Below are 11,650 nucleotides of genomic sequence, written 5' to 3'. Positions count from 1 at the left end.
ACGGGTCAAATTTGACCTGCATCTGCCTGATAGTTTGCTATTTATTTTTTCTAAAACTCATTTCTAGGTGCATCAGTATCTATTTTATCATATAAATACCAAAAGTTTTCCAAGATTCAACCACTGGCTAGGAACGGACAAGCCCGCCGTTTTGACCGCATTTTGAAACGGGCATAAAAAATTCAAAAAAAATCAAAAAATTGGAAAACATTCACATTGTGTCATTATACGTGACCAAGTTTCCAATAAAAATAATACACTTGAAATACGGTAATTATTTTAAAAAAGTGTTCTCAGAACTGAGCTATTATGCGTGAAGATTCATGGCTTTTAAGCCAAATGATCAATCTTGTGGCCACATTCATGGCATAGTTTGTTCAAATGACCTCATATAGTGCCCAAGGGTGCATCTTGGAATTCCAAACAATGTTGCCTAAGGGAGTTTTCATTTTCTTTGCACGGAAATTTCATTTTCCATTTTCCGAGTGCCCAAAAGGAGGTTTTTTTGTGAAAGAACTACCAAATAATTGTTGCAAAAATGGACCTAATCAATTTTATAAAATACTAGGCCATGTTTAATGCACAATTGACCAAATGGTTGGGTGTAAAAAGTTTTGATCCACCTCTGGTGAAAAAGACAAATTGCCGCCGATTCAGCTGGAAACGGGTCAAATTTGAACTGCATCTGCCTGATAGTTTGCTATTTATTTTTTCTAAAACTCATTTATAGGTGCATAAGTATCTATTTTATCATATAAATACCAAAAGTTTTCCAAGATTCAACCACTGGCTAGGAACGGACAAGCCCGCCGTTTTGACCGCATTTTGAAACGGGCATAAAAAATTCAAAAAAAATCAAAAAATTGGAAAACATTAGCATTGTGTCATTATATGTGACCAAGTTTCCAGTAAAAATAATACACTTGTAATACGGTAATTATTTTAAAAAAGTGTTCTCAGAACTGAGCTATTATGCGTGAAGATTCATGGCTTTTAAGCCAAATGATCAATCTTTTGGCCACATTCATGGCATAGTTTGTTCAAATGACCTCATATAGTGCCCAAGGGTGCATCTTGGAATTCCAAACAATGTTGCCTAAGGGAGTTTTCATTTTCTTTGCACGGAAATTTCATTTTCCATTTTCCGAGTGCCCAAAAGGAGGTTTTTTTGTGAAAGAACTACCAAATAATTGTTGCAAAAATGGACCTAATCAATTTTATAAAATACTAGGCCATGTTTAATGCACAATTGACCAAATGGTTGGGTGTAAAAAGTTTTGATCCACCTCTGGTGAAAAAGACAAATTGCCGCCGATTCAGCTGGAAACGAGTCAAATTTGACCTGCATCTGCCTGATAGTTTGCTATTTATTTTTTCTAAAACTCATTTCTAGGTGCATCAGTATCTATTTTATCATATAAATACCAAAAGTTTTCCAAGATTCAACCACTGGGTAGGAACGGACAACCCGCCGTTTTGACCGCATTTTGAAACGGGCATAAAAAATTCAAAAAAAATCAAAAAATTGGAAAACATTCGCATTGTGTCATTATACGTGACCAAGTTTCCAATAAAAATAATACACTTGTAATACGGTAATTATTTTAAAAAAGTGTTCTCAGAACTGAGCTATTATGCGTGAAGATTCATGGCTTTTAAGCCAAATGATCAATCTTGTGGCCACATTCATGGCATAGTTTGTTCAAATGACCTCATATAGTGCCCAAGGGTGCATCTTGGAATTCCAAACAATGTTGCCTAAGGGAGTTTTCATTTTCTTTGCACGGAAATTTCATTTTCCATTTTCCGAGTACCCAAAAGGAGGTTTTTTGTGAAAGAACTACCAAATAATTGTTGCAAAAATGGACCTAATAAATTTTATAAAATACTAGGCCATGTTTAATGCACAATTGACCAAATGGTTGGGTGTAAAAAGTTTTGATCCACCTCTGGTGAAAAAGACAAATTGCCGCCGATTCAGCTGGAAACGGGTCAAATTTGAACTGCATCTGCCTGATAGTTTGCTATTTATTTTTTCTAAAACTCATTTATAGGTGCATAAGTATCTATTTTATCATATAAATACCAAAAGTTTTCCAAGATTCAACCACTGGCTAGGAACGGACAAGCCCACCGTTTGGACCGCATTTTGAAACGGGCATAAAAAATTCAAAAAAAATCAAAAAACTGGAAAACATTCGCATTGTGTCATTATATGTGACCAAGTTTCCAGTAAAAATAATACACTTGTAATACGGTAATTATTTTAAAAAAGTGTTCTCAGAACTGAGCTATTATGCGTGAAGATTCATGGATTTTAAGCCAAATGATCAATCTTGTGGCCACATTCATGGCATAGTTTGTTCAAATGACCTCATATAGTGCCCAAGGGTGCATCTTGGAATTCCAAACAATGTTGCCTAAGGGAGTTTTCATTTTCTTTGCACGGAAATTTCATTTTCCATTTTCCGAGTGCCCAAAAGGAGGTTTTTTTGTGAAAGAACTACCAAATAATTGTTGCAAAAATGGACCTAATCAATTTTATAAAATACTAGGCCATGTTTAATGCACAATTGACCAAATGGTTGGGTGTAAAAAGTTTTGATCCACCTCTGGTGAAAAAGACAAATTGCCGCCGATTCAGCTGGAAACGGGTCAAATTTGAACTGCATCTGCCTGATAGTTTGCTATTTATTTTTTCGAAAACTCATTTCTAGGTGCATAAGTATCTATTTTATCATATAAATACCAAAAGTTTTCCAAGATTCAACCACTGGCTAGGAACGGACAAGCCCGCCGTTTTGACCGCATTTTGAAACGGGCATAAAAAATTCAAAAAAAATCAAAAAATTGGAAAACATTAGCATTGTGTCATTATATGTGACCAAGTTTCCAGTAAAAATAATACACTTGTAATACGGTAATTATTTAAAAAAAGTGTTCTCAGAACTGAGCTATTATGCGTGAAGATTCATGGCTTTTAAGCCAAATGATCAATCTTGTGGCCACGTTCATGGCATAGTTTGTTCAAATGACCTCATATAGTGCCCAAGGGTGCATCTTGGAATTCCAAACAATGTTGCCTAAGGGAGTTTTCATTTTCTTTGCACGGAAATTTCATTTTCCATTTTCCGAGTGCCCAAAAGGAGGTTTTTTTGTGAACGAACTACCAAATAATTGTTGCAAAAATGGACCTAATCAATTTTATAAAATACTAGGCCATGTTTAATGCACAATTGACCAAATGGTTGGGTGTAAAAAGTTTTGATCCACCTCTGGTGAAAAAGACAAATTGCCGCCGATTCAGGTGGAAACGGGTCAAATTTGAACTGCATCTCCCTGATAGTTTGCTATTTATTTTTTCTAAAACTCATTTCTAGGTACATAAGTATCTATTTTATCATATAAATACCAAAAGTTTTCCAAGATTCAACCACTGGCTAGGAACGAACAAGCCCGCCGTTTTGACCGCATTTTGAAACGGGCATAAAAAATTCAATAAAAATCAAAAAATTGGAAAACATTCGCATTGTGTCATTATATGTGACCAAATTTCCAGGAAAAATAATAAACTTGTAATACGGTAATTATTTTAAAAAAGTGTTCCCAGAAATGACCTATCATGCGTGAAGATTCATGGCTTTCAAGCCAAATGATCAATCTTATAGCCACATTCATGGCATTGTTTGTTCAAATGACCTCATATAGTGCACAAGGGTGCATCTTGGAATTCCAAACTATGTTGCCTAAGGGAGTTTTCCTTTTCTTTGCACGGAAAATTCATTTTCCATTTTCCGAGTGCCCAAAAGGAGGTTTTTTTGTGAAGGAACTACCAAATAATTGTTGCAAAAATGGACCTAATCAATTTTATAAAATACTATGCCATGTTTAATGCACAATTGACAAAATGGTTGGGTGTAAAAAGTTTTGATGCACCTCTGGTGAAAAAGACAAATTGCCGCCGATTAACGTGTTAACGGGTCAAATTCGAAGTGCAGCTGCCTCATAGTTTGCTATTTATTTTTTTCCAAATATCATTTCCAGGTACATAAGTATCCATTTTATCATAGAAATACCAAAAGTTTTCTAAGATTCAACCACTAGCTAGGAACGGTCAAGCCCGCCGTTTTGACCGCATTTTGAAACGGGCATAAAAAATTCAAAAAAAAGCAAAAAATTGGAAAACCTTCGCATTGTGTCATTATATGTGACCAAGTTTCCAGGAAAAATCATAAACTTATAATACGGTAATTATTTTAAAAAAGTGTTCTCAGAAATGAGCTATCATGCGTGAAGATTCCTGGCTTTCAAGCCAAATGATCAATCTTATGGCCACATTCATGGCATAGTTTGTTCAAATGGCCTCATATAGTGCACAAGGGTGCATCTTGGAATTCCAAACAATGTTGCCTAAGGGAGTTTTCATTTTCTTTGCACGGGAAATTCATTTTCCATTTACCGAGTGCCATAAAGGAGGGTTTTTTGTTAAGGAACTACCAAATAATTGTTGCAAAAATGGACCTAATCAATTTTATAAAATACTAGGCCATGTTTAATGCACAATTGACAAAATGGTTGGGTGTAAAAAGTTTTGATCCACCACTGGTGAAAAAGACAAATTGCCGTCGATTTGGCTGGAAATGGGTCAAATTTGAACTGCAGCTGCCTTATAGTTTGCTCTTTATTTTTTCCAAAAATCATTTGTAGTTACATAAGTACCTATTTAATCATAAATACATGGTTTGGTGGCGATACGTCGAGGTTTGGGCGGTGGCCGAGGGCCCCAACTCTAGAGCGCGTAAACTCGCATGCCCGCCGCGTGGTCACCGCCATGTGTTCTGGGCGGCCTTGGTATGTGTAGTGGGTTGGGCAGTCACCAGGTAGGTGCTAGGAAGAAAATCACAACATAAGATTCTCACGAGGAGACCGATCGATGCTCAAACATGAATAAGCAGCCAAGTGTTTGATTTGCGGTACAGGAAATGCACATGGCTAATGGGCGTGAGTTTTGGCTGAGGATGATCAGTTACTAAGAAGACCGTCTTCACAAATTTTTACCTCAAAAGGAGGAGCCTAGGTCGTACTTGCTTTACAAAGTACCACACTGGACATAAATATGAATGTTGAAGCTCGGCTCAAAATAATGAATGGATTGAGATGGCATTTGGTGGAGGATGGTTATTTGGGCATAGGAAAGCACTGTAGAAAATGGATACTATTTGGACATGCCAAAGTGGTACTTCCTTCACAAAGTGGTGCTCTGAATAGAATAGGAAAATGAATATTTTCTAATTATTTTTGAACTAGGCAAGGAATGTTTTTGACATATTTGATGAAGATATGATCCAAAACATTTATGAGATTTTTTCGGAATTTTGGGAATAACAGAAATATAGGTTGCTTCACAACCTAGGGCAAAAACTGCCACATGGACATGACACATAGGCAAAACTGATGAGATGGCGCCTAGTCATCACAACCCACCACAATCTACAAGGCTATGACCTTCTATATTGGTCATTAACAACTAGAAATAAGGCAGCGGACTAGCGCTGTTTGCTTTGTGACCATTTCATGTAAGGAAATTAAGACAATTTCTGACCAAAATGGTCGCAATGGTTTAGGGTTTGGAGCCCCCCAAACAACTTTTGACGAATTGGTCTGAAATGGTCATAGATCTGTGACCATTTCTTCCAGGGTCACTGACAGAAGGTCACTAGTTGACATATTTCTTGTAGTGTCCTGAAGCGGACTCAGATCCTGAACTGGCAGGGTTAGCAGCAACTTCCGGATTAAACGTGACACGATGACGCTGCCTCGAGGGCTCTCCCTCTGGGGCAGGTGGAGGGTGAATCATCGGGGCTACAGAGGTGGCGAGGAGTGAAACCCACTCAGCAAGAGCACTAAGTGGACTCACATTCGCGGTGCCCGAGCTAGTCGGAGGAGTAATCAGGGAAACATGGGATCTAGAACTGGCAGGAACATATGGAATAAATCCTACAGATGGTGGAGTAGTGACTGAGCAAGCAGAAACTAAAGAAGAGGCTAAAGCAGTACGGGCATGACTCTGCTCATGAGCCAGCTCGTAGATCAGAAGATAGCTAGCGGTGATATAGCGAGAAAGGTGGCTAGCTACACTATCAGACTCCGGATCAATGACAGGGAAACAGACACAACCATTATTGTGGAGAGAAGGATAGTAATGGAAACCTGGATGGTTCTGCATCCGGTCCATGTTGTAGCGGAGCTCAACGAGTACCTTGAATGCAGCAAACTGGACAGCCTGAGAAGCGGTAGAAGCGCAGCTGCTTCGAGAGGTATGAGTGTAAGAGCTGGAGTCGGAACTGGTGTGCAGGGTAATCACGGCATGATACTCGTACACTGAGTCAGCCAGGCGCTCCCGGTACACGCGATAAACTGGATCGTCACGGTGAGGGTACAACCGACGCGACACGTTACAAAGGAGATGCAGCGACGTGTACGGCATCAGCTGCAACTGGCACGGATACAACACCGGAGCCATCGACACTCACAACCATTAGCAAGTTGGCATAAAAATAAAATCAGTGCACGCAATGCAACAACCAACTACAAATGTTACCGGCACTCAGCTACAACTCGTATCTAACATCCAGTTAACTCGGCTTACTGTAGCGTGGAATACAGTCAGCGCGGCTGTGATACCAAGCGTCGTGGCACCCCGGCTTAGAGCGACCGATTTACCTTGCATTGTCAACCCAGAGACCTTGTCTTCTGGCAACACACAACAACTTGGTACACAAAACAACCGCTTTATTCATGCTAGCGGAGCATAGTTTATATTACAATAGTTAGCGAGGCCAAGCGGCACACACGGTGCGGCTGAACAATATGTACATTATTTAGTGAACATAAGGGGCCTCGATCATGACAACTACGCGGCAGCGGAACAACGTCGTAGCGGAACTCCATAGCACAGGGGCACCGATGTGGACACGATCTAGACTCGGACAGCACTCCTTTCCAAAGAGACTTTCCTGAAATCTGCCATGACACGCCAAGTCAGTACATTGAATGTACTTGCAAGCTCACAACAAGCATAAACATAATGACAAACAATATCATGATATTTAACCATTTATCATCAATGCAACAATATATCCAACATGTTGTGAATATGCTCAACTGATACTCGTCCCCTGGACTAGCTTACCGAACATGATCATTCCCAGACAACCAACGTTTAGATATCAAAATCAAACCCGTGATCCTTACGGCGATCACAACCCGACAACAAACCTGTGATCCTTACGGTGATCACAACCCGACCAACTCATGGCCCGTGATCCTTACGGCAATCACAACACGACCATCTCATGGCCCGTGATCCTTACGATGATCACAACCCGACCAACTCGTGGCCCGTGATCCTTATGGTGATCACAACCCGACCAACTCATGGCCCATGATCCTTACGGCGATCACAACCCAACCAACTCGTGGCCCAACTCAACACGACGGCCTTACTGCCATCCTCAGTACAAACTTAGTGTGCAAATTTATTAAGTGTTGACCCATGGTGTGCCCTACTTTCGAGCGTGTCCATAACCGTGGACTCGGCTATCGATGGATTAATACACTCTGCAGAGGTTAGTACACTGTACCCACACTACGGAACCCATGGCCTCGAACTCCCATTCTGGTGGACCAACGGCATTCCGACGAAACCATTTCATTGTCATGACACTCTCCCGGCCACTCCAACTCAGTCCCCATCGGGCTAGTCCTGGGTGGTCCCGTATCTACCTCCAGACACCTCGACCACCATCGTGGCCACTGAGGGAGTCCTGAATAAGGGGGTATCTGGATAGCTGGACTATATTCATCGTCCGGACTATAGAAGCGTCAAGATAAAAGACACAAGACTTTGGCTCGTGTCCGGATGGGACTCTCCTTTGCGTGGAAGACAAGCTTGGCGATCCGGATGTTATGTTTCCTTCCTTGTAACCGACTCCATGTAAACCCTAGCTCTCCGGTGTCTATATAAACCGGACAGCATGGTCCTTAGAAGGCCGATCACAATTACAATCATACCATCATAGGCTAGCTCTTAGGGATTAGCCTCTACGATCTCGTGGTAGATCTACTGTTGTATTCCACATATCTTCAATATTAATCAAGCAGGAAGTAGGGTTTTACCTCCATCGAGAGGGCCCGCACCTGGGTAAACATTGTGTCCCTTTCTTCCTGTTACCATCAGCCTAAGACGCACAGATCGGGACCCACTACCCGAGATCCGCCAGTTTTGTCACCGATATTGGTGCTTTCGTTGAGAGTTCCTCTATGTCGTCGCTTCAAGGCTTGATGGCATCTTCAATCGTCAACGACGTGGTCCAGTGTGAGACTTTTCTCCCCGGACAGATCTTTGTGTTCGGCGGCTTTGCACTGCGGGCCAATTCGCTTGTCCAGTTGGAGCAGACCGACAGCTTCACCCCTGGCCGCCAGATCAGGTTCGGAAACTTGAACTACACGGCAGATGTCCGCGGAGATTTGATCTTCGACGGATTCGAGCCTCCACCAGGAGCGCCGGACAGCCACGACAAGCACGGCCTAGACTTGCTGTCGGACAATGCCCGGGACATCATCCCCGAGGCAGCCCCGAATCTAAATCCAGGGTAGGTTGCGTTGCCTATGGACGGAGCGCTGGACCCCGCCCCGCAGGCTGCACACTTATCGGCGGTGGAGCGGAAAACGGGTCTCACCTCTGTGGAGGCCTGTAACCCTAGGGACCCGGACTCATATCCGGTTGTTGGTCCTGGTCCGCTCACTCTCGAGCTAGCCGAGCCAAGCTGGGCTCCGGTAATGGAGTTTACCGCTGCGGACATCTTTCAGCACTCGCCCTTTGGCGACATGTAAACTCATTGAAGTCTCTCTCTTTGACAGGAGGCTCTGAGCCGAACTATGTCCGGCTTGAGTGGGAAGCAGGCGACGAAGCAATTCACTGCCCACCGACCACCCACTTTGTCGCCACTATTGATGATTTAACCGACGTGCTCGACTTTGACTTTGAAGACATCGACTGTATGGACGACAATGCAGGAGACATACAGGAGCCACCGCTCACAGGGCGGTGGACAGCCACCTCTTGATATGATATATATATGGTGGACACTGCGAAAGAAACCAACGGCGATGAGGCAACGGAGGATAACCCCTCCAAGAAGAAAGCAAAGCATGGGCGTCGCCAGCACCGCTCCAAGCCCCGCCAAGGCAATACCGACACTGGAGACGATAATAATCCGGACGGTGCCGATGATGAATACAACCCCGAACAGCCTGCTTTTGAGCAGGCCAAACAGGAAGACGGGAATGATAGCCCAGATGAACAGGCGACGTACGGGTATCCGGAGGAGGACAACTACATGCCCCTCTCCGAAGACGAGATTAGACTCGGCAACGACGAGTTCGGCGTACCCGAAGACCCCGCAGAGATGGAGCACTTCAAGCGCCTGCTTATTGCCACTGCGAGAAGCCTGAAAAAGGAGCAGCAACAGCTCCAAGATGATCAAGATATGCTCACAGACAGATGGACAGAAGTCCTGGCAGCCGAGGAATATGGACTCGAGCGCCCCACGGCTGACCGACCGCCTCAAGGTCGGGACAAAACGACATATCAGTCGAAATACCATCCTATACCCCCGCGTTGGTTTACTACGGCCAGGGGCAATACTCATGACCTGCGCGATAAACTGGATAATGCCGCAGGTCAACCAAGATTGATCTACAGATCACGGGGGCGCGCCGAAGCACATGATGATGACCGTCACACCGGATACACTAACAGCAAATCCGGCCGGGCCGAATACAATCAGTCAGACGCAGCCAGACTACGCCGTGACATAGCCCGACATCGAGGCACCGCACACCCCCTCTGCTTCACTGATGAAATGATGGATCATGAATTCCCAGAAGGGTTTAAACCCGTAAACATCGAATCATACGATGGCACCACAGAACCCTCGATATGGATCGAGGATTTCCTTCTCCACATTCACATGGCCCGCGGAGATGATCTACATGCCATCAAGTATCTGCCCCTTAAGCTCAAAGGACCTGCCCAGCACTGGCTAAACAGCCTGCCCGCAAATTCCATTGGCAGTTGGGAAAATCTGGAAGATGCATTTCTTGAAAACTTCAAGGGCACATACGTGCGACCTCCCGATGCCGATGACTTGAGCCACATTACTGAACATCCCGGAGAATTAGCCAGGAAATTCTGGACTCGGTTCTTAACTAAAAAGAACCAAATAGTTGACTGTCCGGACGCCGAAGCCCTGGCGGCTTTCAAGCATAATATCCATGATGAGTGTCTCGCCAGACACCTCGGCCAGGAGAAACCCAAGTCCATGGCAGCTCTTACGACACTAATGACCCAATTATAGACGGATTTCACCTCACAAGAGTCCTTACGAACGGAGGCAGTAGCCTGAACCTGCTTTATCAGGACACAGTGCGCAAAATGGGCATCAACCCTTCAAGGATTAAGCCCACCAAGACCACCTTTAAGGGCGTCATTCCTGGAGCAGAGGCCTGCTGTACGTGCTCCATAGCATTGGAAGTGGTCTTCGGATCTCCGGATAACTTCCGAAGCAAAGAGCTAATATTCGATCTCGTCCCTTTCCGCAGTGGTTACCACGCACTGCTCGGGCGAACCGCATTTGCTAGATTCAATGCGGTACCACACTATGCATACCTCAAGCTCAAGATGCCAGACCCGCGCGGGGTCATAACAGTCAACGGAAACATGGACCGCTCTCTCCGTACAGAAGAACATACTGCGGCCCTTGCGGCAGAAGTACAGTGCGGCCTCCTCCGGCAAACCACCAATCCGGCGATGACAACTTCAAGCTCCATCAAGCAAGGGCGGAACACCGCGCAACAAGATCAGCAGGCACGACAAGAGCAGGACTAGCAGTCCGGCCTTCGCTCAAATCCCATCAAAGCAGCATTCGTGCCTCGCGTACACAATTACGCACTCAAAACACCATAGGAACAGGCGGAGGCGTATCAGGGGCTCAGTCAACAGTACGGTATCACTTCATAACCTTTCGATTCACCCTTAAGGACATTGCTTTAGTGCAGCTTCTCCAGAATAGACGGATTGTCGGACTTACACAGGAGAAGAAACCCAGGAGGCAACAGGCTTTGGGCACAGTAGGAAACACCCAGGTGAAATCTATTTATGATCGTTGCTCTTGCGTTATCTATCTGTACGTAGCCTGCCCCTGGATAGGATATGTCAAATAATCCTATTTGTCTCCACCTAATGCACATTGTAAACGTACGCTTAAACATATTATTTATCAATGGGAGACCACATATAGCGTCATCTTACTTATTTTTATTTGAGCATTTTTTATAAATGTCTATTTAATTTTGCATCAGTACACTTTGGTACACGTAGTTTTCCAGGGGCTTCTTATGGTACCCCATAATATCGCAAGTCAAGTCCGAACACTTTCAACAGTGTGGCACCCAAAACTTATCGCATTATATGCATCAGCTCTGAATCATGTCTTGGGTTACAGTTGGGATAGCCCGGATCCCTTGCTTTGGTACATTACGTTCCGTTAATTTGGGTAAGGTACTGCAGGGAGAACTACTGCGATTG

Source organism: Triticum dicoccoides, chromosome 1B (genome assembly GCF_002162155.2).
Source record: "Triticum dicoccoides isolate Atlit2015 ecotype Zavitan chromosome 1B, WEW_v2.0, whole genome shotgun sequence".
Lineage (NCBI taxonomy): Eukaryota > Viridiplantae > Streptophyta > Magnoliopsida > Poales > Poaceae > Triticum > Triticum dicoccoides.
The sequence above is the reverse complement of the archived record's forward strand: the minus strand, read 5'-3'. Positions refer to the sequence as shown.